This window comes from Pseudonaja textilis, chromosome 4 (genome assembly GCF_049901715.1).
Source record: "Pseudonaja textilis isolate UNSWEBS1 chromosome 4, rPseTex1.2, whole genome shotgun sequence".
NCBI classification, from domain to species: Eukaryota; Metazoa; Chordata; class Lepidosauria; order Squamata; family Elapidae; genus Pseudonaja; species Pseudonaja textilis.
Window position 1 is genome coordinate 81,570,751 of NC_141993.1, and position 27,654 is coordinate 81,598,404.

Sequence of the window (27,654 nt, forward strand, 5' to 3'; positions counted from 1 at the left end):
TCAGCAGAATTTAGGAGATGTCAGTGTCCGTGTTCTTCTGTTTATAAAGACTTCATGTGATCAGTAGGTCTTGTGATGGTGAGTGCATGTCAGGTGAGGGACACATCAGGTCACATTGTGATGGGTCAAGTGTGGGTGTGTCAAGTGAGGGTTTTGTGGTGAGTCTTGTGATGGATCAGAAGTGTGGGTCACCAGTGAGAGTCTTGTGATGGGGAGGTCACATCAAGTGAGGTACATTGGGAGGTGAAGTGCTGGTTGAGGGGGCTAGTATGGGATGGTTGAGGGTTAGTCTATCTCTGGTTGGCTGTGCAGTTGTTTTGAATACTGAGAATTCAAGAAGAATTCTGAGAATTTGGTTCATAGAATGGTTGTAGGTCAATGTGTTTCTTGACACATCTGTTGACACATCGACCTACAACCAGCCTACGATCCCCTCAGAATTAAAGTTCAAAAACCAACCCACAAGCTTGGAGAATAAACCTCTACCCTCATCTTAAATCACATCTGGCACTTGAAGCAAAATTGTCACAAGTCCAGCTCCCAAAGAAAAGTTATTACATGTCCCTATGCCACTGCTTGTACCCCTGCATTCTGGATCAGTCAAATTTTACAGGTTTTCATCAATGGCAACTCCATGTAGAGTGCATTGTATGAAGCTGTAATGTAATCAGGGCTTGAGTGACTGTGTGTTATGAAGCAAGGTCTGTCCAGACATTTTGACATCTCACACCAGTACAAAAAAACCAACAACCCAGAGCTTGTGCCATAACTGCACAAAACACTGGATCTTTGAACATCTCAGCTCACAGTAAACAACTGTTGATGCTCTAGATCAGGGGTTCCCAAACTTGGCAACTTTAAGACTTGTGGACTTCAACTCCCAGAATTCCTCAGTCAGCTATGTGGCTGAGGAATTCTGGGAGTTGAAGTCCATACATCTTAAAGTTGCCAAGTTTGGAGATCTCTGCTCTTGTTAAACAGAGAACAGCCATTTTCTAACTCCTTCCATTCTGCCTTTTTTTTCCTCCTTGAATTCCTGTCCTCCATCCCCAAAATTGGGAGAAAAATCCAGATGGATAAAACTGAGGTCAGTGCCAATATGTGCAGACTGTTGGGGTTGTCCATCCCCTTTTTCTTTCTGACCCATCTGATCTTTCTGATGGGATATGAGATGAGATAGAAAAAAAGTAAAGGAAGAATAAACATGGCTAGAAAGAAGCTTTAACAGAGCCATTTTAGGACACGGACACTGTCATGCAGGTATAAATCCTTGATGCTAGGTCTGCATACAATTGGAAAAAAGCCACAATTTAATTCAAAGTAATAGAAAACTTTAGAAAACTCTGCTGGCAGATTGCAATGTTTATATATACATATATAAAAAGGGAAAGGAATAACAGGAAATTGAAAACTCCAGTTCCATTTCAAAACACAGATTATCTGGAATTCCAAAATCAGGCAAAAAAAATCAGAAAGTATTGGAAGCACACTTAATAGCTAGGCATATACATGCAGTACTAATATAGCTCAGATCATCAGATCAGTTCTTGTTTAGATGCACAAGACGATGAGAGGAGAAGAGAGAGAGAAAAAAAATCTCATTGATTGCACTTTCCTATCAAATGTCAAAGCCGACCTTTGCTGATCTCCCATCCATTTAGGTTGGCTGCCTCATCTAATGTTGACATGCTCTATCTACCTCTAATGTGTCAACATTTGAGATATGACCTGTTTGGCATTTTGTTCATCTCATCTGAAGAAGACAAATTAAACTGAAGGGCTGGAGAAGACAAGAGTGCAAAATCACCATCCATATTTTGCTTATGTCCTCCTTTGGTTATTATCAAAGCAGCTGATCAGGAAGATATTAAAATGGATTTGCTTTTTGCACTTAAAACCTATTTGTATTGCTTTTTCATGCCCATAAACTAGTATGTTATCTTGATATTTTGTTTTTTTCCCCCCAAGTTTGTGATGTTTTGTCTGTCTGTCTCTGTATCTATTTATATCCCCACATGTTTCAAATACAGACTAATTTGTGATGGTTAACAATATCAACCTAACACCATAAATCAAATCCCAAGGTTTACACTAAGCATAGCACATTATATGGTGTCTAAATAACAAGGTTTAGGGTGGCATCAATAAAGCATGATTTTAATGTGTGATAATAATCACAAAATACAGCCAGAGACACGTGAACAATAAGGAAGAGCTTTATTATTAAACTTTTGCAAAAGGGAATTCTGCTCATAGCAGAAGACATTTTCCCCAGGAGGGCTGGGGTTTATATACAGGTTCAAATATACAATCTCTGTCCCTTTCCTGGGTTCACAATCTATCCAAGCTACATATCTCCCTATGCCACACTCATAGCATAACATCTGTTTCCTTGTCTTTGGAAACTACCCTTGCTCTCATTGCTATGTCCTCCTGTTATGACCATTGAAGCACAATGCATCATTAACCAGTTCCGTTCAGGTCAGGGTGACCCAGCATCTCTTACATTAATTCTCAAGCCAAAAAAGTACAAACTCCCACTCCAGCCAAAAACATGACATTTTACTTTAAAACACAAGTTACAAAACATAATATGTTTGTTAGATATAGTTATATAATTGTCCAGTAATCATTTTAAAAGGTCTCATATCTGATAAACATGGAATCTCTTCTGTTCTTCATTTTCTCAGGTGTAACTTGCAATATATATGTTATTGCCACATATAACATAATGGATCCATTCACTAAAATAGCAGCGACATCTTTGCAAGTTTTTATGAAACCTTTAAAAAAGGCCCATTTGTTTTCATGAATAGCAGAAAGGTGCTGTGTTTGGGCTCACAAAAGGTTAGAAGTTAGAAATTCTTCTAACTTCATCTCCAAAGCAGGGAAAACCTTAATACAATTACTGTTATATTTGTCCTTTTCAATTAGAAATTCAGAAAAGCTCACAGGAGGGAGATATTCCTTCATTGCATCCTCACAACAACCCAAGTATGAAATAGGTTGGGCTGAAAGATGGTGACGATATTAAACTCAATCCCATAACTCATCCAGGCTAGATAGAAATTTAACTTTAATTTTGTTTGCTATATATATAGTCCTTGGCCTATGATTTAAGTGATTACTCAAAGTTACAATGGAACCCCTAAAATATACACATGACCCAGTTCCAAAGTTCCAACAGCCCCCTAACACCACAGTCAGACTACTTAAGGTTATTTTTATTTAATTTATTTATATATTTGTTTAATTTCTACACTGCAAAAACATATGGACTACACTTCTCGAACACGGTAAAGCAATAGATGTAATTTACATTGACGTCTGCAAAGCATTTGACTCAGTGGTACATGACAAACTACAATTAAAATTAAATTTTTACAGCATTTCCGGATCCCTTCACAAGTGGATTACTGCCTTCCTGACAAACAGGCAACAAATAATAAAAATAGGAAACGCCCTATCAAACCCTGCACCAGTTATCAGCGGTGTCCCACAAGGGAGCATTCTAGGACTCACACTCTTTACACTCTATATAAATGATCTTTGTGATCACCTTATTAGCAACTGCGTCCTCTTCACTGATGATGTAAAACTATTCAACATCACCGTCAATGCTACCGTCCTTCAAAAAGACCTTGATTATGTTTCTGAATGGTCCAACAATTGGCAACTCCAAATATCTACCAACAAATGCTCTGTCCTACACATTGATAAAAAATATCTATATACCAAATACAATCTAGGAGGATATGACCTTGTTGATGACCCTCACTTTGTCAAGTTCTCATATCAAATGATGTAAACACCAAAGTTCACTGCAGCAGTATTGCCAAAAAGGCTTTAAGAGTTGTAAATTTAATTTTATGAAGCTTCTCCTCTGGTAATACTGTTTTGCTAACCAGGGCATTCAAAACCATTGCTAGATCAATACTTGAATTCAGTTCTGTTGTCTGGAATCCGCACTGTATATCTGACATAAATACAATTCAGTGAGTCCAGAAGTATTTTACCAGAAGAGTACTACATTCCTCTGTTCACAACAGAATACCCTACAGCACCAGACTTGAGATTCTTGGCTTAGACAACCTTGAACTACACCAACTAAGATTAGATTTAAGCATAGTACATAAAATCATATGTTACAACATCTTACCAGTTAATGAATATTTCAGCTTTAACAACAACAACACTAGAGCGCATAACAGATAGAAACTAAATGTAAACCACTCCAATTGCAGGAAATACAACTTCAGCAACAGAGTGGTCAATGTCTGGAACTCACTACCTGATTCTGTTGTCACCTGCTCAAACCCCCACTCCTTTACCTTCAAACTAACCTCTATTGACCTCACCCCATTCCTAAGAGGTCTGTAAGAGGTGTGCATAAGCGCACAATCATGCCTACCGTCCCTGTCCTATTGTCCCCAGTTATTATTATTAGTTCCTATTAGTTATTATTAGTTATTATTAGTTCCTATTTCTTATCTTGCATCCTGTTTGTTAAATTTTTCCTCCTTTTGTTTTTATGGCTGTATTTTGGCTAAGGATCCCTATAAAGTGGAGAAATCTATTTTGTAAGTATTGTGCTACCAACTTCCCATTTGTTTAAGATCCCAACCCAGAAAGACAATTCTTTATTCCTTCCTTGCCCATCTCAAGGCTTCTGAACTCACATTCTGAAAACCAGCTCTGGGCCAAAGCCTGGTACATCTTAGTTCAGATTAAGCCTTGAGCTGGGAAAATGATTCATCTGTTTTGAATCCCTGCAGCTATTGATGTCAATGCAAATACCATCTCCAGAAATACAGCTTATGTGTGGCATCAGGCTGTAAAAATAAATGTAGAGATTTATCCCCTGAAAGTAGAAAAACAACTGAGGGCTTTTCATGGTTACTTCAATAGAACAGATGGACATGGAGAAAAGGAACTGATTAAAATCAAAGAGTTGACTTAAAGTTCTCATACTCCAAGCCCTATTTCCTGGGAACCAAGGTAGGTAATATTATCCTTGCTTCGGGCTTTGGGCATAACATTTTGCTCCCAAGACAGGAGACTCACTGCTATATATTACTTATTGGCATATAGGCAAATGTTTCTGGTCCTGTCAATAGGACATTACTCTTTTATAAAAATTAAAAATGACACAGCAAATCAGGGAGAGAAAGAAAAAAAAATGGAGAGGGAGAAAGAGAGAAAAAAAAGAAGGCAACCAATTAGGGAAAAATATGGCTTGATGCCTAGAAAACCTCAGTAAGGTATAAGAAGAAAAGAATAGTTAATTAGGACTCTTAGATTATGCACTCCTGGTTCCTGTATTCAGCCAGAATTTTTGAGAGCTTGAAGGGAATAGAAAGCATAAGGCTGCTGTTCAGGCTGTAGATGCTTGTTCTTTTTTGTACTGATAATGATGCATTTAATAATTTGTTCCCTCTTCAAAAAGAAGAGTTAAGTAATTTAGAAACCTAAGAAAAAATCAGAAGGAAGAAGCATAAGGAGGTTCTTAACTTTGCAAATGTAGCTGGGAATTTTAAGAAATGGTCTAATACAATGTTTCACAACCTTGGCAACTTTAACATGTCTGGTCTTTGAATCCCGGAATTGGGATTTGAATCCCCAGCCAGCTATGGAGAAAAGCAGAACTTTATATATAGGCAGGAAAAATCAATGGTATATGTACAGATTAGGTGGGACCTGGCTCAAAAACAGTAACTGTAAGAGGGACCTTGGAGTCCTAGTGGATGATCATTTGAACATGAGCCTGCAGTCTGCAGCAGCAGCAACTAAAAAAGCTAATACAATCCTGGGTTTTATAAACAAAGGCATAGAATCAAGATCTCGCGAAGTATTAGTGCTGCTATACAAAACCCTAGTAAGACCACACCACAAACAATATTGGTCACCATACAATAAATAAGATGTTGAGACTTGGAAAAAGTTCAGAGAAGAGCAACTAAGATGATCAAAGACCTGGAGAATAAGCCATATGAAGAACGGCTGAAAGTTTTGGGTCTGGCTAATCTAAAGAAAAAAAGAATTAGGGGTGACATGACAGCAATATTTCAGTATTTGAAAGGCCGCTACAAAGAAATTATTATCCAAAGCACCTGAGGGCAGAACAAGAAATAATGGTTGGAAACTAATTGAAGAGAGAAACAACCTGGAATTAAGGAGAAATTTCCTTAATTTTCCTTAAATGTGAGGACAATTAAGGAGTGTAACAGTTTGCCTTCAGAAATCATGGGCACTCAATCACGGGAGGTTTTTAAGAAGAGACTGGTATAGTTCTCTTGCTTGAAGAAGGGTTGGATTAGAAGACCTTCAATGTCCCTTCTATTCTATTCTATTCTATTCTATTCTATTCTATTCTATTCTATTCTATTCTATTCTATTCTAAAGCCCTTCATGGTTTGGAACCAAATTACTTATAGAATTATCTCTCTCCAATTGTTTCTACCCATTTTTTCTGATCTGGCAGGAAGGGCATGCATTATAGAAATGATCACCTAGTACATTTTATTATGTTGGATAGGCTGTGCTGTCTACAGGTGGCATTCAGCCTTGAATCATTATTCTTAGGATCAAACGACCAATTTCTTTTCCTTTCAAGTTTATGAGAACCTCACATGCAATTTTTCTTCCTACAATCCACATCTTGAGAAGCTGTCTTCTGCTCTAACTGTTTCAGCAAAAGTTGATTGCTTCCTTTGTCCAAATGTCCACCTATTTGACATCTATTGTTCTCAACCATTATCTCTCCCTGAACTTGGTCTGGCACCATCTTCTGTGGAGAACCTCAAAAGGGTGAGCCTTTTAAAACTCGGCTGAGCTGTCATTTTGGTTACCGTTCTTGTCAAAAGAAATGGGAAGAAGTAATGGGGGTTACAGCTCAGCTAATATAAGCAGTGAACCTTCTGGTAGCTGCCAGCTTAGATTTTTAAATAAATGTCAACATTCATTTGAAAAGTTTAAATACATATTTTGCACGCTCTCTCTTTTTTGAAAAAAAAAAACCCTTCTTAATCCCATTTGGTGATATAAAGCTTTTTCAATTAACTTTTTGAACTACTAACAGGAACTGCTAGGTTCTGTAGAGGAATCCAAAGCAGTGCAAGCTGAATGCCAAGAAAACATTAATTGGTTATAAGTGGACATTGCCTTAGTTGGCAAAAGAAATACCACTTTACCATTTTGTTCATCAGTTTGATGGCACAAGGCAAATATATACAAAGGCATAGACATAGATTTAGATATAGAAATTATGAAGAAGATAATCAATGATGATGATGATAATCATTGATGATAATCAATGATGATGATGATATCCATACAGTCATGACTGACTATTGGCAATTCTATGGGTCACGTTTCTCCACATCTTCTGAACTTGCATTGTTTCCCCTAGCCACTTTTAAAGAAACAAGGAGGTCTTGGGAAGACCAACATTCACATTCATTTTATACAGATATGGTTCTCTCCATGATCTGGGATTTCATTTTATCACAATCCTGGATCCCCTGGAGAACTCCATTTTGTAAAGGTGTTCTCTAGCTAGGGATGGGATGCTGGGGGTTCTCAGGAGTTCAGGAGAGCCCCTAGCTAAGATTCTGTGCAGTTCAGAGAACCCCCAATCCCACTCCTGGCTGGCCCTGCTCACCCCACCCCTCCCAGGAGTCCCCATGCTACATCCATTTTGGATGTAGGTAAGTGCAAGATGCACACAGAGGCTCGGGGAGGGCAAAAAACAGGCCTCCAGGAAGTTCAGGAAGGGGAAATGGGCCCATTTCTGGCTTCCCAGAAGCTTCCGGAGCCCTGGAAGGCTGTTTTTGCCCTCTCAGAGGCTCAAGGAAAGCCTCCGGAGTCCGGGGAGGGCAAAAATGCCCCCCCACCATGGTGCAGGAGGCCCACTAGGCCACGCCCACCATGGCCATGTCTGCCAGCAACTGGGCAGAGATCCCTTTGCTAATATTTTTGAAGCCCACCCCTGTCTCTAGCAGTTCTTCAAAACTCCCTGCTGCATTTGCCAGCCTAGAAATTAGTTGAGTTTTTATCTCCATTTCACCTGGAGAAGGTGAAATTCCCCAACAATTTCTCAAAAGCAAGACTTCTCTTCAGAAGTAACCCTAGCATCACCACTGAAGAAAGAAAAAAGAGAGAATTTAAGAAGCATTTCTTGGGATTTAGTAGTAGCATGGCAATCTAATATAATGGAAGAAGTGGTTGTTCAAAGCAAGTCAAGACATTGAGGTGCACCCCATGGTGACCTCAGCGCAAAAGTAGTCCAAGTACACCATATTCCACTAACTGGATTTTTTTTTTTTAAAAAAAAAAGAAAGTCTCTCATCTTTCAAAGAAATTCCCCAAGCAAAGTCTCTTCCATTATTTTATAAAGGTAGAAAAACTGCAGCACTAATATTTACAATTAGAGAATACATTTGGAATGTCCTTTTCAGGCTTTTTAAGCAAGTTAGTTCTGTGGGGGAAAAAACCAAAAGTGCACTTCAGTCTGTTGCATTAATTAAGTATCCTTTCAGATGTCACATTTGGGTGTGAAAGAGTGTATGGGTGAATACATGTAAAAAAGTGTTTTCTGTGTATAATTAATTTCAGTATCAGCTGCAAGCTTTCTCTGCCATTGTCCCTACCATTTGGAATATTTTACACACACACACACACACACACACACACACCAAAAAAGGTGAGGCGGGTTCCCAATTTCCTTTAGAAAATATCTAAAGGCTTGGCTCTGCCATTTTGTCTGGGACTCATAATGGAGTACATAGCTGTGGGGTTGATTAATGTCCTAAAAGCTGTCCCCTCAGCTTTTAATTAACCTTTAATGTCACATTTTAACTATTCATGCCCTGTTAAATTTTTTATATTTTTTATTTTTTAAAAATATTTTATTTGTATATTCTCCAGGAGCCTTCTATAATGGCAATGGGCAGTTTCTAAATATGATGATAGATAGATAGATAGATAGATAGATAGATAGATAGATAGATAGATAGATAGATAGACAGACAGACAGATAGATTCCATAGAGAGATAGATATGGATAGATGATGGATGGATGGATGGATGGATGGAGAGAGAGAGAGAGAGAGAGAGATGCATACATACATACGTACCATGCATAGATACCATAGATAGATAGATAGATAGATAGATAGATAGATAGATAGATAGATAGATAGATAGATAGATAGAAGGATGGATGGATGGGTAGGTAGGTAGGTAGATGGGTACATGATAGATAGATAGTTGTTTTATGTCCTCCCTCAATAAGTAGTGAAATAGTTAAATGTTGCTTAATTCATTCTTTTCCTAAAGGGAAATCTTTTTTCAAAAGCAAACAAAAAAAAGCTAGTGAGAGAGAAAAGATTGTAAATAGTGATACTTTGAAAAGAATCTCTGAACCTTGCAGCAGCTAATCACATTTTAATTTTGATGTATGGCTCATCCAGTGACAGATGAGATAAAGAAAATATGTTCTTTTTTTATCATGAAGAAATCAGATTAGTTAAATGAATTAAAAGTCATTGCCAGCAAACCTTGACAAGCTTTGGTAATAAATATCCATGTCTGTTGCTCTGAATATTGTTTTAATCCTTATTAGGGGTTGGTTGCATTGTCAGCCAGATGTTTAGATTGGATTTGGCATTTATATCCACCCATCAAACCCCTTCTTGAGGATTTGGGAGCAGAGGTTGTTTGATGATGTTAAAGGTATTACACTCTCGGAATTTAAGCTGTTCCAAGTAAAGCTGCCTTTTGCAATTGACTGATGGTGATTTTGTGATTGACTCAGGATTTGGGTTTGGTTAGTCTAGAGACAAGAAGGACTAGGAGGGACATGACAGCAGTATTCCAGCATTTGAAAGGCTATCACAAAGAAGAAGGAGTCAACTTATTTTCCAAAGCACCTCAGAGCAGGAGAAGAAACAATGGAAACTAATCAAGGAGAGAAGCAACATGGAATTAAAAGGAACTTCATAACAGTGAGGACAACTAACCAGTAGAACAGCTTGCCTTCAGAAGTTGTGGGTGCTTCATCTTTGGAGGTTTTTAAGAAGAGACTGGACAGTCACTTGTCTAAAATGATACAGGGGGCTGGACTAGAAGACCCGCAAGGTCCCTTCCAGCTCTATCCTGATTGATTATCAATGCCAAGTGGTGATCCAAATCTTTTGGAATTATACTCAAGGTGCCTATCATTATTGGCAGTATCTTTGCTTTCTTTTTTGCCAATCAATCTACTTCTATTTGCAGCTCTTTTATTTTGGGATTTGCTCCAATTCTTTCACTTCTGTTCTGCGGTCTCCAGGTACTGTCATGTCTGCTATCCAGATGTTTCTTTGGCTTTCTTATCAACAATGGTTAAATCGGAGTTGTTATAGGGTAATTGCCTGTCTGTTTGGATTTTAAAGTTCCAGAGCACTTTAGCTTCTTCATTTTTTATTATTTTGTCTATTTGTGGTCCCACCAGTTCTTGCCTGCAGGCAAATGATATATCTTGCAGCTATTCCAATATACCATGGTTGCCACCTTGTCATTATGTTGTTTGTAATCAGTCTATGCAGCCTTTTGTAGCAGCTAACTCGATGGTCCATTGTTTCTTCAGCTTCTTTGCACAAGTGGCATTTGCTGTTTGTTACTGTCTTCTCAATTCTGGCTTTGTATGAATTTGTTTCTTAAGGCTTGGCCTTGTGCAATCAGAATGAACCCTTCTATGTCTTTCTTAAATTTTCCTGCTCTTAGCCATTGCCAAGTCTTCTTGTTATCCACTGCTAATTTTTTAATGTTATATTATTCATGTATTTTGCCTTTCCATGCATGTTTTCTATTCTTCATTTGGTCTTTCTTGTTGGCCAGTTTTATAGACTAGCTTCAGTGCATTTTCTTCATTGTACTGCAGATATTCTTTCAACGCCCTTTTTCTTCTTCATGAGTTTGGTGTACTTGCAACATTCTAAGCTGACCTATTTTTCTTTGGTAAGTAGACTCTATCAACATTGCTGAGTGCATGAAAATCAAAATTCATTGACATAATTTTTCTGATCTTCCTATCTACAGCTTTCAGTTCTGTTTGAGTCCATTCCATACTCCAGCTAGGTATCTAATCACTGGAATTCCCCAGGTTAATTGGAGGGTATTTCCTCCACTGACTTTGGACTTTAAGATCTTCTTCACTGCCATGATATAATCTCCTCTAACTTTCTTCTTGACTTCATTGTGTTTGATGCCTGATGTTGTCAGCTTGAAGGATGCCCAGGTATTTGTAGTGAGGGATTTGGACATCTCAAACATAGCCACTGTCTCACTGGTTATGGATGCAATAAGAATGGAGAAATAAGCTGACTTTGCCATTCTTATTGCCACAATTTTGATAAGTTTTAATAAAAATTTTCTATTGTGCTTGATTGGATTTGTTGTTTGTCTTCCTTCTGCAGGACTCTAGGTGTTGCTTCATTTCCCAGAGCTGTTTGACAAACCAGGCTGTACTGCAGAATCCACAAACATAGAATCCACATGATCCAATCCAAGACTCTCTTTGTATATACATTCAAAGCCATGACCTCAGTTGAGCCATGCAATTCCAAGTTCTCCCTGAAACCGTACATCCTATCAGGTGCCTGGGATGGATTAATCAAGTAGATCCTTCCTTCCTGGATCAAGAGGTTGATCACAGAGAACTAAAAACTCAAGAGGGAATTATTTGTCTACGTCAAAGGATTGAGGGTTACATCCCCCAATTCCAGATTGCACAGCCATGGCCTCAAGATAAAACCCAGATCTAAGGTGTGACCACCACTGTGGGTTTGACATCCAATAAGTTGGATCAGGTCCATTGCTTTTCTACTGGTCAAGAATTGGTATCCTCCAACCCAAGTTCTAGAAAAGGCAGGTTGAAGTCCCCCAGACCAATGAATCTAGGGCACTCCACTGCCAACTTGATTCTTTATATGATGTGCACTATTCTCAAATTTGCGGTCCATATCAGCAAAAGGCTCATAATGGCCTGGACAATGAACCTTTTCAGAGCTAAAATATTGACTTATCTCCTTCCCATAGATTCTGTCTAATTCAAAAATCCCTAGGGCCCTATTCCATGTTTATTAAGAACAGAAACATGACTAATTTCATTAGAGGCTCAAGTGTATCTCCACTTTTTGAGATACATCCTTGACCACTGAGATTACTTCATGGTATAAATGAACAAACTAATGCTTCTTTAAAAGCCTTTTAGTTTTTTTGACTTTGCAACATAACTTTATTCTGTCCGGGTTCAACTAGTCTGATTTAGAATGCTGGATTTTTCAGGTAATATTTTGTGATGATTGGCTCTGACAACTTTGTTCAGAAATAAAACAGAGGATTATTGAGCTAAGAGGGACTTAAGCTACATTCTAAACAACTACAATTTAGGCACTCAAGAAACTATTCACTTCATGCAGATATTTCATTAATTGTTTGTACCCAGCACACATAAGGCTTTTTACATTAGCCAAACTTGACATTTTACCTTCACTTTTCCTGGAAGGGAGATTTCATAGACACCTATAGACAATGTTTTTTGCCTGTGTCCTTTGGAAAAAATCAAATCAATACCCTTCTTCTCTGTCCCTTTTACTCAATCTGGCATGAAGATTTAATTACACTTTTTTTAACTTACAGGCACAGCAAAAGAGAAGCTGATCTTATTCTGCTCTTGTGAGCAAACACTGTAGAGATCACCTCCAGGAGTTAAAGATAAATTCTGTATAATTGCTGTCATTGTTCACTGCAAGATACTAACCTATTTTAAAATTTAGGGATGCTCCAGGCAGAATTTTAAAATGACCACTTCACGTTCAGGCACTGTTAAAGAATATCCAACAACAGCAAATAAATTTGCAATCCTAAATTACAGGTAGTCCTCGCATTATAACCCGCATTTATAAAGTTCTGATCATGCTGCACCTGATGTTCTTCTGACAATGGATTTCCAATTGGTCCTCAATTTTTCTTCCCTTGTGACTTCATTTCATCTAACGTACTCTTAATGCGTTTGAGAATTTCTTCTGAATTTTTCCTGGAAGTGGTTTTGAGCCTCCCTGTTCATAAGATATTGCAGAAGATGCAAACGGTACAACCATCACATTGAACAACAACAAAAAAAAGGCTTGATATAACATGAAGAAAGAAGATTGAAGCACTTGTTTTGCAATCAAGAAGTACCATTCAATCCTTGACATTGCCAGGTAGAAATTGGGAAGTTTCCAGTCAGAAATTCTGGAGAAATTTATTTATTTCATCATATTTATATAGCAACCCACCAGGAGTGGGATGCAAATACTTCTGTGGGTGTGGCCATGTGACTAGGTAGGCATGGCTGCTTCTTTTTTTGCAGCACCCCTCCACCCGTTTTTGGCCTCCTGGGCCTCAGGGAAGCCTCCTGGGGGGGGGGGCATTTTTGCTCCCAGGAGGCTTCCCTGAGGCTCAGGAGGCCAAAAATGGAGTGCAGGGGGGACACCCCGCGTAACCTTTTTTTGACTCCTGGGCCTCAGGAAATCCTCCTGGTTGAAGCAGTAAGACAGTGAGGGGATACTGGCATAGCTGATCATCGGAACAGCTGATCATCAGGAAGGGGAAAAAAGAAATACCTTAAGTCGTGACTGGTTGGGGGAGAATACAGTCAGCAATGTCGGGCATGCATGCGATGTTGCCCATACGCGATAAAGACTGACTGGGCAGGAAGGGGAGGAGCAGGAGGAGACGGGTGGGGCTGTCCAGGGCACGATTTGCTGGTTCTCTGAACTGCACAGAATCATAACAACCGGTTCTATAGAACTGGTCCAAACTGGTAGAATCCCACCCCTGCAACCCATCTTATGAATGTGATTCTCGGCAGCACACACAAAAAAACAAACCATAAAAAACATCATTAAAAATTATACCAAATAAAAACATTAATATTGTTTAAAAATACCTGGTTAGATTATCTTTGATGTTACATATAGTGTAGCCATCTCACCAGTTCTCCATTTTTCTCAAATTCCCAATTTGAGATTTAACCGTAATTTAAGGGACTTTTGGAAAATTGCCAGAAATTGGGCCAATCTCACCTCAGAAGGAGGTGAGGATGTTCCAAGGGAGGATACCATGACAGAAAAGGCTCTTCTCCTGGATCGCTCCACATGTAACTACTTAATCAGTAGAATCTACAACCTTAACCCTTCTGTGGGTTTTGAGAGGATAGGCAAAAGTAATGGGAGTGAAAAGGTTCCTCAAGTAATCCGGTACCTCCCACTTTTGCCAGAGATCATTTAAAAAGCATGATAAAATGGTGGTTCTATCCATACCAGTCCTGACTGAAATGGGTCCAGATAATCTGCTTCAGAGCCACAAGAAGCCACTACCTTTCTCACTCAGCTTCCCTGAGAAGAGGGAGGTTAAATGCTGGACAAAAATTGTCCAATATGGTGGGATCCAGCCATGGTTTCTTGAGGAGAGGGGCGGTGTTTCCTTAAGAAATGGAGGAATAACCGAACCCAAGGAAGAACCTATCAACACAACATGCCTCAGGCAGCTTTATTTAGCCAGGAGGCAATGGATCTTAACAAGAGGTGGACAAGTAACTGTTAACTTGTAAAGCATTCCTGGCTTGCTCTTGAGTTGTCATAAAAAGAAGGTGGGGAGATCTGATGGAGCATTTCGTTGCTATGACCAGAAGCACATTCCACACATATCTTTCTCCAGGTTGTGTCTCAAGTTTTTAAATCCAGCTGGAGAGACGTGTTTTCCACAGCCCACAAAAGGGCTTCATGGGAGAATGTGATTTATGACACACCCTGGGAGGAGGGGGGAAACAGGGTCATAGGTGAGCAGTAAATTACGTAGGGCAGAGCTGACTGCCCTTAGGAAAAGTGCTGACATGGTGCTCCTAATAAATAATTGACACTGTCCACTTCCTCAGACCCAACAGATTCAATCCATTCCCAGATAACAGGGCAAGATTCTACTCTGGGCATCTCCACAGGACCCGCAAAAAGGCCACCATCCAACTGAGAATGAATTCAAATGACTTACTAGTACGTGGCTGCATTCAGACAACACATTAAATCATATCAAGTAAAAACCTAGCACATAACATGCTAAATCCATTGGCTGAGGTACTTTGGTGGGTTCATGTTATATAAACCCACCACATATACCAGTGTTATTTTAACCTTGGCAATTTTAAGTTGTATGGACTTCCATGTTGCTGGCTGGGAAATTCTGGGAGTTGAAGTCCACACATCTTAATTTTACCAAAGGTTGAAATACACTGGGGTACACAGAAAGATAGGAATTCACACCCACCAGCTACTGAATAAAACTAAGACACCATTCTGAAGACTCATACCAAAATGTTCTTCTTTGAAAGGAAAATTCTAAAACAAGTTCTCTTTCCTTAAATGGAGTGAAATTGGTAAATAACAGTACAAGTTGACTTTGTTGCTTTAGAGTAGTTTCAAATATGTGCAGCCCATGTTTCATACTGACAAGAGAATTCTGACAGTTGAAGTCCACACATCTTAAAGTTCTCAAGATTGAGAAAATCCTGCTCTAAGGCATCCTTTATTGTTCCAGTCAAATTTATGTGTTTATTTATTAAATTTATTTGCTGTCCATTTCATTGTGAGGCTACTCTGGGCAGCTTTCAATAATGAAATGGGAAAAAAATGATAAAAAAATTGAAAAATAGCAATAGCAAAAGGAATAAAACAATAAAAATAAGTACAATAATATGAAATTAAAAATATGGGTGGAAGGGGAGCAAGAAGCATAACGGGGAGGTGGGTTCAACTAGTTAATCCAGGAGCCACCTCCAGCGATGTATTGGGTCCCCAAGCTAACCAGCAGTCAGTCTAACAGCATAACAGAGTTAGAAGGACCTTGGAGGTCTTCTAACCCAATCCCATGCTCAAGCAGGTTTTTGCAAATGGTGCAAATTATTCTGTAGAGATTCTCACTCATCCAGGTCATGGTTGTCTCAAAGGTGCTTTTTCAGGAAGCAATTGGACTTCCTGGTTTTTCTTTTGAAGATGTTTCGCTTTTCATCGAAGATGACTTGGATGACTGAGAATCTCTACAGATCTTTAGCTCTACAATTTGGGATGAATACACTTTGAATGGTGAAGGGCTAGGAATGGATTTCCAGAGGAAAAAAAATGCAGACTACAGGAACCAGGAGCACTACTCAGGTGATCCTGAGGACACAGATAAACCTCCAAGAGCTTCAACGACCCTCTAAAAGGATGCAAATGACCATCTGTCTGCTAGGAATATAAATCCTTCCATTCCCCACTATTCTGTCAGAGCTGAAGAAGCTTCATCCAAGGATGAAGAGTGAAATGTCTTCAAAAGAAAATCAAGAAAGTCCAGTTGCCTCCCGAAAAGGTACCTTTAGGTGCAAAGGAGTATTTAAGCTGGGTTGGCTGGTCTTCTTGTTGCCCAGATAACTGTGCTGTATCAGTTTTCTCTGTCACTTTTAAAATGTTCAACTTGCACACAATTCCTACAAGGGGAAAAGGAACACACAGCTTAAATTGGATGAATTTCCTCTGCACCACACTTTGCTGACAGTTCAGTTTGTTTTGTTTACTTCCCATTTTTGGAGCAGCTACATGTTCTTTAATGATCTGGGAACCTCTAATATCTAATTATGGCTGTAATTATTAGTTCAGTAATGAAATGGTTTGGAGACACAATTACATAAGAGCAATTTTGGAGTTGTAAGAGCTTTCTTTTCTTTTTTTTTCAAGAAGAAATCTGCACCTGCCACTGATTAAATTCTTTGCCTTCTGCTATAAAATTGAAAATGCTCAAATATCATTTCCTTCATGAACCAGATTTGCTTGGAGGTTCAGCATTAATTACTATCCCGTGAATGCCTTTAAATCAGGCACAGATTTCCAAGGTGTGAGTATCATAACAGCATGGTAAATCCTTCAGCATTTGCCTAGAAAAAGAGCACTGCCTTTGATTGATGAGCCCAGGCTTCTGAAGTCCTATCTGTTATGTAGCTACAGCCATTAAAGGCATAACAAGAGCACCAGCAGCTAAAAAGTTTAAGGCTGGTGGAGGTACCCTCATAAATCAACATTCTGTGTGACTGGTTTGGAAATTATTCCCTCTGATTTTCCCAGATGGAGACAAGGTCTTTTGGGCTAGAGTTTTGCAAAAAATAAAAAGTAAAATACATGCATACCTGTAAATCACATCTGTCACTGCAGTTCATGAACAAATAGTGGGCAAGGACAGTCATTTCAGAGGATAAAAGTGACAGCAATCGGAAGGAGAGTTAAGTACATTTTCTTTGAATAAAATATTGGGTAGAGGTAAATGCTTTCCAGATATTTAAAATTGCAGCTCAGATCAGCATAACAAACATGGTTATTTATGGTTGTTTACTGGACTTCTGTAGGGGACATGGTGGTTCAGTGGCTAAGATGCTGAGCTTGTGATCAAAAAAAGTCAGCAGTTTGGTGGTTCGAATCCCTAGTGCCTCATAATGGAGTGAACTCCTGTTACTTGTCCCAGCTTTTGCCAACCTAGCAGTTCGGAAGCATGTAAAAATGCAAGTAGAAAAATAGGGACCACTTTGTTGGGAAGGTAACAGTGTTCCATGCACCTTTGGTGTTTAGTCATGCTGGCCACATGACCACGGAGATGTCTTCAGACAGCGCTGACTCTTCGGCTTTGTAATAAAGATGAGCACCGCTCCCTACAGCCAGAATGTGCCACATATGTGCGAGGGGAATCGTTACCTTTACCTTTACTGGACTTCTAACCAGGATAAGTATTCTGTTCTGTTCTACTCTACTCTACTCCATTTTCTCTCCTCTCCTCTCCTCTCCTGTCGACAACATGTGATAATGACCTTGGGAAATAGGAGACCACAACAGTCTGATATGAAGCAGCTGAGTCTGCAGAGGGAATAGGAGTAAAGCCAATGGTGGGATTCAAAATGTTTTACTACCAGTTCTGTGGGTGTGGCTTGGTGGGTGTGGCTGGGTAGGCGTGACTTGGTGGGCATGGCAGGGGAAGGATACTGTAAAATCTCCATTCCCATGCCATTCCTGGGGGAAGGATACTGCAAAATCCCCATTCTCTCTCCACCCCACTAATCTGGTTTCCAACTCCATTCTTCTGTGCAGGGCAACCAGAGAAGACCCAGCCGATCAGCTGGGACTTGGGAGGGAGAGAATAGATGGGGCCAGTCAGAGGTGCCAGTTCTCCGAACTACTCAAAATTTCTTCAAAACTGATCAGAACCTGCTGAATACAACCTCTGAGTATAGCAAACATCTCAGAAGTGACCCTCCCTAGTTTCTTGGATTATAAATGTGGGAGAGGACCTTCAGATTTGCAGCATTCTACCGTCAACTTCGATAGGGCACAGGCCTGCTGCAGCCGTCTTTCCATTGTGCAGCTTGCCACACAGTATGGGAGGACACACTGTACATCTCAGAGTGCTGAATTGCTTGGGTTCATTAGCCGGACCCTTGACATCTGTTACTGTAAGGTTACTTTTAAGGGCTGACAGAGCATACAAAAATGAACTGCAGGTTCCTGAAAGGATGGGATAGAGAAGATCACAACCTCTTCTCAACAGTCGCAAGGACCTAAATAATGGCATTAAGACATAGGAAAGCAGATTTCAACTGAATATCAGGATGAGCACACCTTTATAAAAGAATGAGAGCAGTTAAACAGAGGGATTAATTATACTGAGGCTTCCCTTCAAGACATGTATTCATCTAGATCAGGGGTGTCACATGCTGTCCCCACCCCCACCCCGTTTAGCGAAGGGGGGAAAAGTCCTGATACATCATGTGACAATGCCATGATGATGCAAGTTTGACACCCCTGATCTTGATGGTGGACAATAATCAGTTAGGGATGCCTTAATTTATATTCCCACATTAAACAGGGCCTGGGATTGATGGTTTAAATGATCCGTTCTGTGATTAAATATTTTTCATACTCTTTCTGCTCTTCCTGCTTTAACTAAAAATTAGGAAGGATTTTTCTCCTTATTAAGGACTTTCAATGATCTTCCTTTTAAGGAAAGAATGTGGAACAGTAAGGTTTTGCCATAATTCCAAGAATGATAGGAATTGGGGCAAAAATGCTAGAGAGCATTGGGCTCCAAGAAAATGGAACAAATCCAGGTATTTTATCTTCTACTATGTATTTTTATGGAAGAATTTCATATTAGCTTTTTCCTTTAATAACAAATGCTGGCCCAGAAGAACTTTTGGCTAGAATATGGGAATATTTCAATTGTACCATCTAATCCAAATAAAGAGAAATAATGAAAAGAGACCGCTTAATATTGAATTTTGTTTACCAAGTTATTGCATTCTCAGAAACTCCAAGACTGTTTCTGGTACACTGGATCTTCAAATATATATTTTCAGGCTTTGCTATTTGTGTGACTTGGTAAGATGTATAACTTTGATGTGTTGTGATTCGATCCTGAATAGTATAGAACTACATCTGAAAAAGTAATATCAGGGGTGGGATTCTACCAGTTCGCACCTGTTTGCTAGAACCAGTTGTTAACATTCTAAGCAGTTCAGAGAACCAGTTGTTAGAAGAAATTACTGGCCTAATCCTGTAAGGAAGGCAGGAAGGAAACATTCTGGTGTTGCTTACAGAAACTGCCTCTCCGTTAACCCTTATTACATTCTTGGCAGGACTAGATTTCCTGTCTCAGGAACCTTTCTGGAGTTTTTTTCCCTCCTTTGCTGGTACTTTGCTTGTGTGAAGTGACCATTCAAAGTTACAATGGCACTGAAAAAAGTGACTTATGACCATTTTTCACACTTACCACAGTCATGAGAGGCCAGGTGAGGAGATGCGTCGATGTGAGTGATGTTGAGTTGGCCACATCGAGCCAATAACATGACCACCAAGCCACGGCCACCACCTAAGCCACACACACACAGAACCGGTTGTTAAAAAATTTGAATCCCACCCCTGAGTAACATGTCCTATATTATCCATTACCAGCGATTTTTGAACACTGAAAGAAACCCTGCTGTTCTCTCCAATTTATGTGCATTTGGACAAAAGGTTGACAAAAGAGCACTATCTGGTGATTCGATATATTTAATGGCACCAAATTGTCATTCGATCATTGTTATCAGTTACAGATAGTACTCAATTTACAACCATTCCTTTAGAAACAGTTAGAAATATGACGGTACAAAAAAAAAGAGTGACATCTAACCAGTCCTTATACTTACGACCATCACAGCAGCATGGTGCCATGATTAAGCAACCTAAATGCACATTGACTGCTGAGTGTCCACATTTTTTGATCATATGACCACAGGGATGCTGCAACAGTCATAAGTGTGAGAACTGGTTGTATGTCATTTTTTTAGCACCACTTTAACTTTAAATGGTTGCTAAACAAATAGTCATAAGTCAAGGACTGTCTGTGTGCATAACAGTGTCATTGTTCATATATGTGAGTTATTGGTGGAATCTGTAACTGTGGCATTGACACAATTTCACTGCAATATTGTTAACTCTCATTCATTTGGGCGTGAGAGTGCACATGTAGACCCCTGAAATTATATTACAATTTTTCAACTCACTCAGAGAACCTCTGTGGAAATGGGATGGGATGGGGTAGAGTGGAGTGGAATGGAATGGAACGGAACAGAACACAACACAACACAACAGCTCAACTTTGCAAGGTGGCCCAGACAAGAAACACACCCAGAAGTAGTAATAGTTTTAACTGCTTGGTCATGTCTAAGTCTTGGCAACTTTATAGACAAGTGCTCTTCATGTTACCATGTCAAGCACAGCTTCTTTCAGTTGTTGGATGTTCATCTTTGATGGTATCAAGTCAGCAAGTTCTTTGCTTTCTCCTTTTTGTTAACCACTCTTAGCATCATTGCCTTCTCCAATGAATTTGCTCATGTGACGTGGCCAAAGTAAATCAGACATAACCTTGTGATTTTGGCTTCTAGTGACCTTTCTGGTTTTATATGATTCAACACTTCTGTTGTTGGTTGCTCTGGCTGTCCATGGTATATGCAATAATATACATGAGCACCACAATTTACATAAAGTGTTCTGGTGAGATTTTTACAGGATAGTTCACCATTGCTTCCCTAACCCTGCCCATTTATCTGAATTTTGAACTGGCATATGATTTGTTCTACATGTTAGTGTGTGTGCAGATCAAAATGCAGCTAAATCCACCTATCTTCCAATAAAACAGACTGTGTACATAGATCTGAATGCTCTATTGAAAGAACAGGATGTGGTGAAACTGGGGAAAATAGGGATACATACAATGAGCACCAAATACAAGATAGACAGTATTAAGTTACTGCTGAACATAACAATTAATAAATACAAACAATTTAAATCTCACCAGCAATGCTCTGTGTGGATATGAGTTTGTCCTTGGATGATCATGTGCTTCTGCCTTTCCCAAATGCTAAAGGAAATGGAGTCTGGCTTCCTAGCATGCACTTGGTTTGAGGGTGTGGGCTGATGGGTAAAATGGGTTGCGTCAGCTTCAAAACAATATACTTGAGGCATATTTGTCTCCGGCCACTAGATGGGGATAGAGGACAACAACAGTATATAATGTTACATAGTGTGGCATGACATGGTTGATGAATTAACCATATAGCTGGGTTCACCCAGAAGTACTAATTCTAATTTTATTATAAAGTTACATTAACAGGATCCTCCTGTGGACTCAGGTGCCTCTTACCTAATCATTGCCTAGGCTGCTGCTGCTCTTCTTCCTGTATCTCAAGGACATTCTCACAAAGCATTATGTTAAGTTTGAGCAATGAGAGGCTGAACCAGAGCATGAGTGCAACAGTACTTTATTTACAAATAAAGGGCTGACCGTGCTTGCCAAGCCTGGAACTGGCTCGCAGCAATCAGCAGCCAGTTGGACCCCACAGCCTGCTTTTATAGCTGGCTGCTGGGGAGAACTGACCAATGGGAATGGGGGAAATAACGCCCACACAAGTGAGTGGACCTGAGTGAGAACTCCTTGAGTCCTCAGGACATAACACCCCTTCCCCCCCAGATGCGAACACGCATAGTCCTTGAGGTAGATGGGGGGTTTGTGTTGGCGCCCGGAGCGGCGCAACTCGGGAACATTGTCTGACTGTTCGGCATCAGTCTGTGACGGTTGAGCTGGCATAGTGTCACCAACACTCTCTCTGGACTGGGCATCCTCGGAAACCACCGGGTTGGTTTCTGGAGTCAAACTCTCGTGGGTTGGATCCGGTTGATCAACTCTCTGGGCGCTGTTGTCCGGGTTTGGGCTGACCGGAACGACGCTGGCGCAGACTGGTCACTGGGTGCGATGTGGCTGGGTGGCGGATGGGACGGTTCCCCTTCGACTGGAGACTCTGGATCCTTGTTTGCGAGGTTGCTGAGGCGCCTTCTGAGTTGGTCTATGTGTCTCCTCCAGACGCGACCGTCCTCCAGCCTGACTCTATATGATCTCGGCCCAGTGACGGCGATGACTTCGCCCGGAATCCAAAGTGGGTCCCCAGCGAAATTCCTGGCGAATATCGGCTCCTGTAACATAAAATGTCTAACCCCCGAAGTGGAAGCGAGGGGAGAGTCAGGGCAGTATTGTGGGTGCAGTCTATCCAATACAGTCCTCAGGCGCCGGCCCATCAGAAGTTCCGCTGGGGACTTATTGGTGACTGCACAGGGGGTTGAGTGCTGGCTCATCAGGAACCGTGAGAGTTTGTGGTGCCAGTCATCTCTGCCAAACCTAGCGAGGGCCTCTTTGGTGGTCCTGACGGCCCTTTCAGCCAACCCATTACTCGCAGGGTGGAATGGGGCTGTTAAAATGTGGCGAATGCCTAGGTTGGCTGCAAAACGGCTGAATTCTACTGATGCGAACTGTGGGCCATTATCGGAGACCAAGGAGTCGGGTAGTCCATGGGTAACGAACAGGCGGCTTAACACGTTGGTGATTGCTAGTGTGGTTGTCGTGGATAGCTGCGCCACGTCTATCCACTTGGAATAAGCGTCCACGACCACTAGGAACATCTTTCCATGCACGGGCCGGCCAGATCGATATGGATTCTAGACCAAGGGCGCTGGCGCTCTCCCATCTGGTAGGGGTGGCGATGGGGGGAGCAGGACGGGATTCCTGGCAAATGCTGCAGGAACTTACCCAATTGACAATGTCCTCGCTCTAGACCCGGCCACCATACGTAGCTGCGTGCCAACGCCTTCATTCTCACAATGCCGGGTGTCCCTCGTGCAACGCCTCCAGGACTCGGGTACGCAGCGAGGTCGGAATGATCACTCGAGTGCCCCACAGTAGACAACCCTGCAAACTGGACAGCTCCTGCATGCGAGTCTTAAAGGGTGCGAATTTGTTATCAACATTGCCTCCCGGCCACCCCCTCCTCACCCAGTCGAGCACCTGGGCGAGCGCTTGGTCTGCCTTGGTTTTGGCGGCGATGTCAAGGGCGGTGATGGGCAGGTCCAACTGGGTGATTTCAAAAATGGCATTGACAGGAGCTGGGTCTTCAGCCGGAGCGGGTAAGGGGCAGCGACTGAGTGCGTCAGCGTGGGATAGGGTTTTGCCCGGGCGGTGGATAAGTTTGTATGAGTAGGCCGCTAGAAAAAGCGTCCACCGTGTCATCCGAGGGGAGAGGACTTGAGGTGTCTGTTTGTCGCCGGCCAGTAGGCCCAGGAGGGGTTTATGGTCGGTGACCAGTTCAAGAAGTGGCCAAAAGGAATTCGTGAAACTTTTCACGGCTGCAACAGCTGCTAGGGCTTCCTTGTCTATTTGGCTGTAATTTCGCTCCGTGGCCGAGAGCGCCCTGGAGAAAAAGGCGATGGGGCCTCGGCGCCATTGGCGAGTCGGTGACTAAGGACCGCCCCAATTCCAAAAGGGGATGCGTCTGCTGCCAGTACTAAAGGAAGGTTGGGGTCGAATTGGATGAGCACTGCCTCTGACGTAAGTAGTGATTTGACGGCGTTAAACGCCTGGTCTTCTTTGTGCCCCCAGTGCCACGGTGACTTTTTGTCTAGTAATCTGTGTAGGGGTTCGGCTACTGAGGCTTTGTGGGGTAAGAAGGATGCATAAAAGTTTAGGAGTCCCAAGAAGGCTTGTAGCTCCGTTTTGGAGGTTGGTGTGGGAGCTTCGTGGATCGCCTGACCTTGGACTCCAGGGGTGAATGCCAGAGGCGTCAATTTTATAACCCAGAAAGTCCACCTGTCTAGTGGCAATGGCGCATTTTTCTTTTTTTTTAACTTGAGGCCATGCTGTCTGAACCTCTCTAACACTGCTCGCACTCTCTGGAAGAGTTGGGGTCTGTCCCTGGCCGAGACCAAGATGTCGTCGAAGTAGGGTACTACACCAGGGAGGCCCTGTAAAATCCGCTCCATGAGGGATTGAAAAATGCCCGGGGCAACACTTACGCCAAATTGGAGACGCTTGCATCGGAAGGCACCCCTGTGAGTGACGATGGTCTGAAGTTCCGCTGTTTGGTTATCAACAGGGAACTGTTGATATGCTTGAGACATGTCCAATTTAGCAAAAATACTGCCCGGTTCGAATGTATGCAATAAATGCTGAATGACGGGCACGGGATAGGCGCTAACTTGTAAATATTTATTGATTGTTGTCTTGTAGTCCGAGCAAATTCTCAGGCTACCATCTTTTTTTTAGGGGTGTGACAATGGGCGTCTCCCACTTGGCGAAATCTGTTGGCTCAATGACCCCTTGTTTTAGTAGTTTATCCAATTCAGCGTCTAGTTTTGGTCGAATAGCAAATGGAACTCTACGTGGTTTTAATCTGATTGGGGCTGCCTGGGGGTCAACGGTGAACGAGATGGGGGTTCCATTATAACACCCCAGCTCCTCGCTGAACACATCTGCGTAGTCAGCGAATAAGGAGTCAGTGTCTGAGGTTGAGACAGCATGGACTCCTGTTAACCCTAGGCCGAGGTGGGGAAACCAATCGAGCCCCAATAAGGTGGGTAGGTTGCCGTTAACTACCACTAGAGGTAGGTGGCCTTTAAAAGCTCTAAAACTGACAAAGAACTTGCCTCTGCCGATCACGGGAATGGCCTTCCCTGGTAGTCCTTCAGACCGAACTGGCATCTCTGAAGCCGGGTAGTAGATAGGCTGGGGTGGAGTCTCTTGAGGGTGTTCCACGAGATTATTGAGAGCGCTGACCCTGTGTCAACCTCCATGTGGCACGGTTTACCTTCTAGGGAAACGGAGAGAGAAATTTTACTAACAGAGTGGCAAGTACGCCTGGCAAGGCGGTGCGTGCACAGTTTAATACTTGCCTCTGTGGTCCCGAGTGCGAGGACGGGGGTCTTTGTGCAGCGCTTTGGGGGCTTGGCAGACTCTCGCAATGTGCCCCCTCTTATGGCAGTTGTTGCAAACGGCTCCTTTAAATTTGCAGGTGGCCCTTTGATGTGATCCCCACAGGCTAGGCACAGGGTGATGTGCTTGGGTGGACCGGTGTATTCTTGTTTGGCCCCTACCTGCACCGTCTGTCATTGGTGAGGCGATGGACATCGCTCTCATCGTTGTGGCCTTCCTCCGCTTCCACCTCTTTGGAATGGACTGGGAACGCTGCTAGCTTGGCGCTTGGGCCCTGAATTTCGGTGGCTGAGTTCGTAGCTAGCTCGGCTGCTAGGGCCTCCTCTACCGCTTTGCGCGAGGTTGAGGTCTTTCTTAGCTAGCAGACGCCTCTGTAGGTTGAGATCCTTGACCCCACAAACCAATTGATCGAGGAGCATGTCCTCTAGGTATGTTCCAAACCCGCAGTGCAGGGCTGCTGTTCTGAGGGCGGCCATATATTGGTTGATGGTCTCCTTACTTGATTGCTTCCTCATTCGGAACGTGAACCTCCTGGCGATTTGTGAAGGTCTGGGAGCGTAGTGGTTTGTGAGGATCTCAAGCAACTCGACCACGGAACGCTTTTTAATTCTCTCGGCGCCACGAGTGCTGCAGCGGTATCGTAAACGGTGGCTCCGCAGTAGATTAGGAAATAGGATTTTTTCCGATGCTCTCCCACATCCGACAGGCGACCGCATCGATGTAATGATTGAAACGGTTCTTATACGATTCCCACTTCTCTTCGTCTGGTTTAAACGCCGGAATACTGGATTGGAACTCATGGTGCTGGAACGGCTGGGCTACCTGCGGAGAAATCTCTCTGGGACTACGAACGCTCGTGAGTTACGAGTGATATCAGCTCTGGAGAGGTTTTTGCTACCCTCTCTTTCTCTCTCTGGGTTACCACGTTGGCTGCTAGCCGTTGGAGGTGTCTTGATTCGCGCCAAAAAGTGGGCGTTAGTGACTCTCTACAGCGCTGTGCTGTGATTCCTACTGGCCCGAAATTCAAATGACACCCGCTTGAATTTCGCGCCAAATGCAGAGCGGCTGCGGCTCGCAGCGCTTCACTTTCCCGTAGCGAGGCTAACAAGCGGCTACAGACGCTTCTAACTATTTGACTCAGACCGCTTTCTCTGGCTGCGGATCTGCGTTTGCTCTTTTTGATCGCTCGTTTCGCTAGCTGACCGCTCTCTCTGGACTGTAGATCGGTGGCTAGTGACTCAGCGGTTGCAAGGTGCTTCTGGTAGCCATCCCATCCTCGTCGCCAGTGTTAAGTTTGAGCAATGAGAGGCTGAACCAGAGCATGAGTGCAACAGTACTTTATTTACAAATAAAGGGCTGACCGTGCTTGCCAAGCCTGGAACTGGCTCGCAGCAATCAGCAGCCAGTTGGACCCCGCAGCCTGCTTTTATAGCTGGCTGCTGGGGAGAACTGACCAATGGGAATGGGGGAAATAACGCCCACACAAGTGAGTGGACCTGAGTGAGAACTCCTTGAGTCCTCAGGACATAACACATTATACCTTTTCTTTTTTTCTCATGCCAAATGGTTCCCAATTCCTTAAATCTTTGTCTACAGGACAGTGTTTCTAGTCACCCAATCTTTTTCCCTGTTGCCCTTTCTGAAACTGATCCAACCTCTGAATCTTTCTTAAAGTTGGGATCCCCAGAACCTACCGTGTTTCTCCAACAATACGGCCTCCCCTAATAGGAAGTCCCAGCATGTTTTATAGGCATAAAATGAAATTAAGTCCCTTCCCCCAAATTAAGGCCTATATTAAAACATGTGAAATGGGGGAATGGCGGGGGCGGCTTATCGTTAGAAAGTACTTTTGTTGCACACCAGGATATGGTGCTGCCTGTGTTGACCTCAGCGTTGGTGGGGCACTTCATATCAGGAGACCTTCCACCATTGTTGCTTTCCCTTCTCCCCATGCTGCCACGGAGTTTGGTGTAGCCATGTGGGATTTGGCACAGCCATGCACAGCCAGCCACGGCTCTTCCCTGCAACCGGAGCCCGACGGAGACACTCGGCTTCAGGCACTTCTGCCATTGCCTTCCCCGGCATCATTCAAAGGCAAAGCCCATTCTTTTAAAAATGGCACCCTACTACTGGTACAACAAAGCCTCCCCTGCCTGAGAGGGCAGCCCAACCCCATGTGGGGAGGCGAATCTCCCAGGGCCACAGAGCAGGATCGGCCCACCCTGGGAGAAGCACCCAGCCACCATCCCTGCCTGGTGCCGG

The 27,654-nt window shown here is 42.3% G+C and overlaps 2 long non-coding RNA genes across 2 annotated transcripts; one reads left to right on the plus strand and one right to left on the minus strand.

Annotated features, from left to right (window-relative positions):
• Positions 1–4,870: 4,870 nt before the first annotated feature.
• Positions 4,871–11,426, plus strand: LOC148125900 (uncharacterized). Its single transcript, XR_015743631.1, has 3 exons — positions 4,871–4,998; positions 10,956–10,998; positions 11,080–11,426. It is a non-coding gene; the product is annotated as an uncharacterized LOC148125900 (long non-coding RNA).
• A 3,296-nt stretch (positions 11,427–14,722) lies between these two features.
• Positions 14,723–21,551, minus strand: LOC148125901 (uncharacterized). Its single transcript, XR_015743632.1, has 3 exons — positions 21,433–21,551; positions 16,433–16,546; positions 14,723–14,837 (listed from the first exon to the last, which is right to left on the minus strand). It is a non-coding gene; the product is annotated as an uncharacterized LOC148125901 (long non-coding RNA).
• Positions 21,552–27,654: the final 6,103 nt, after the last annotated feature.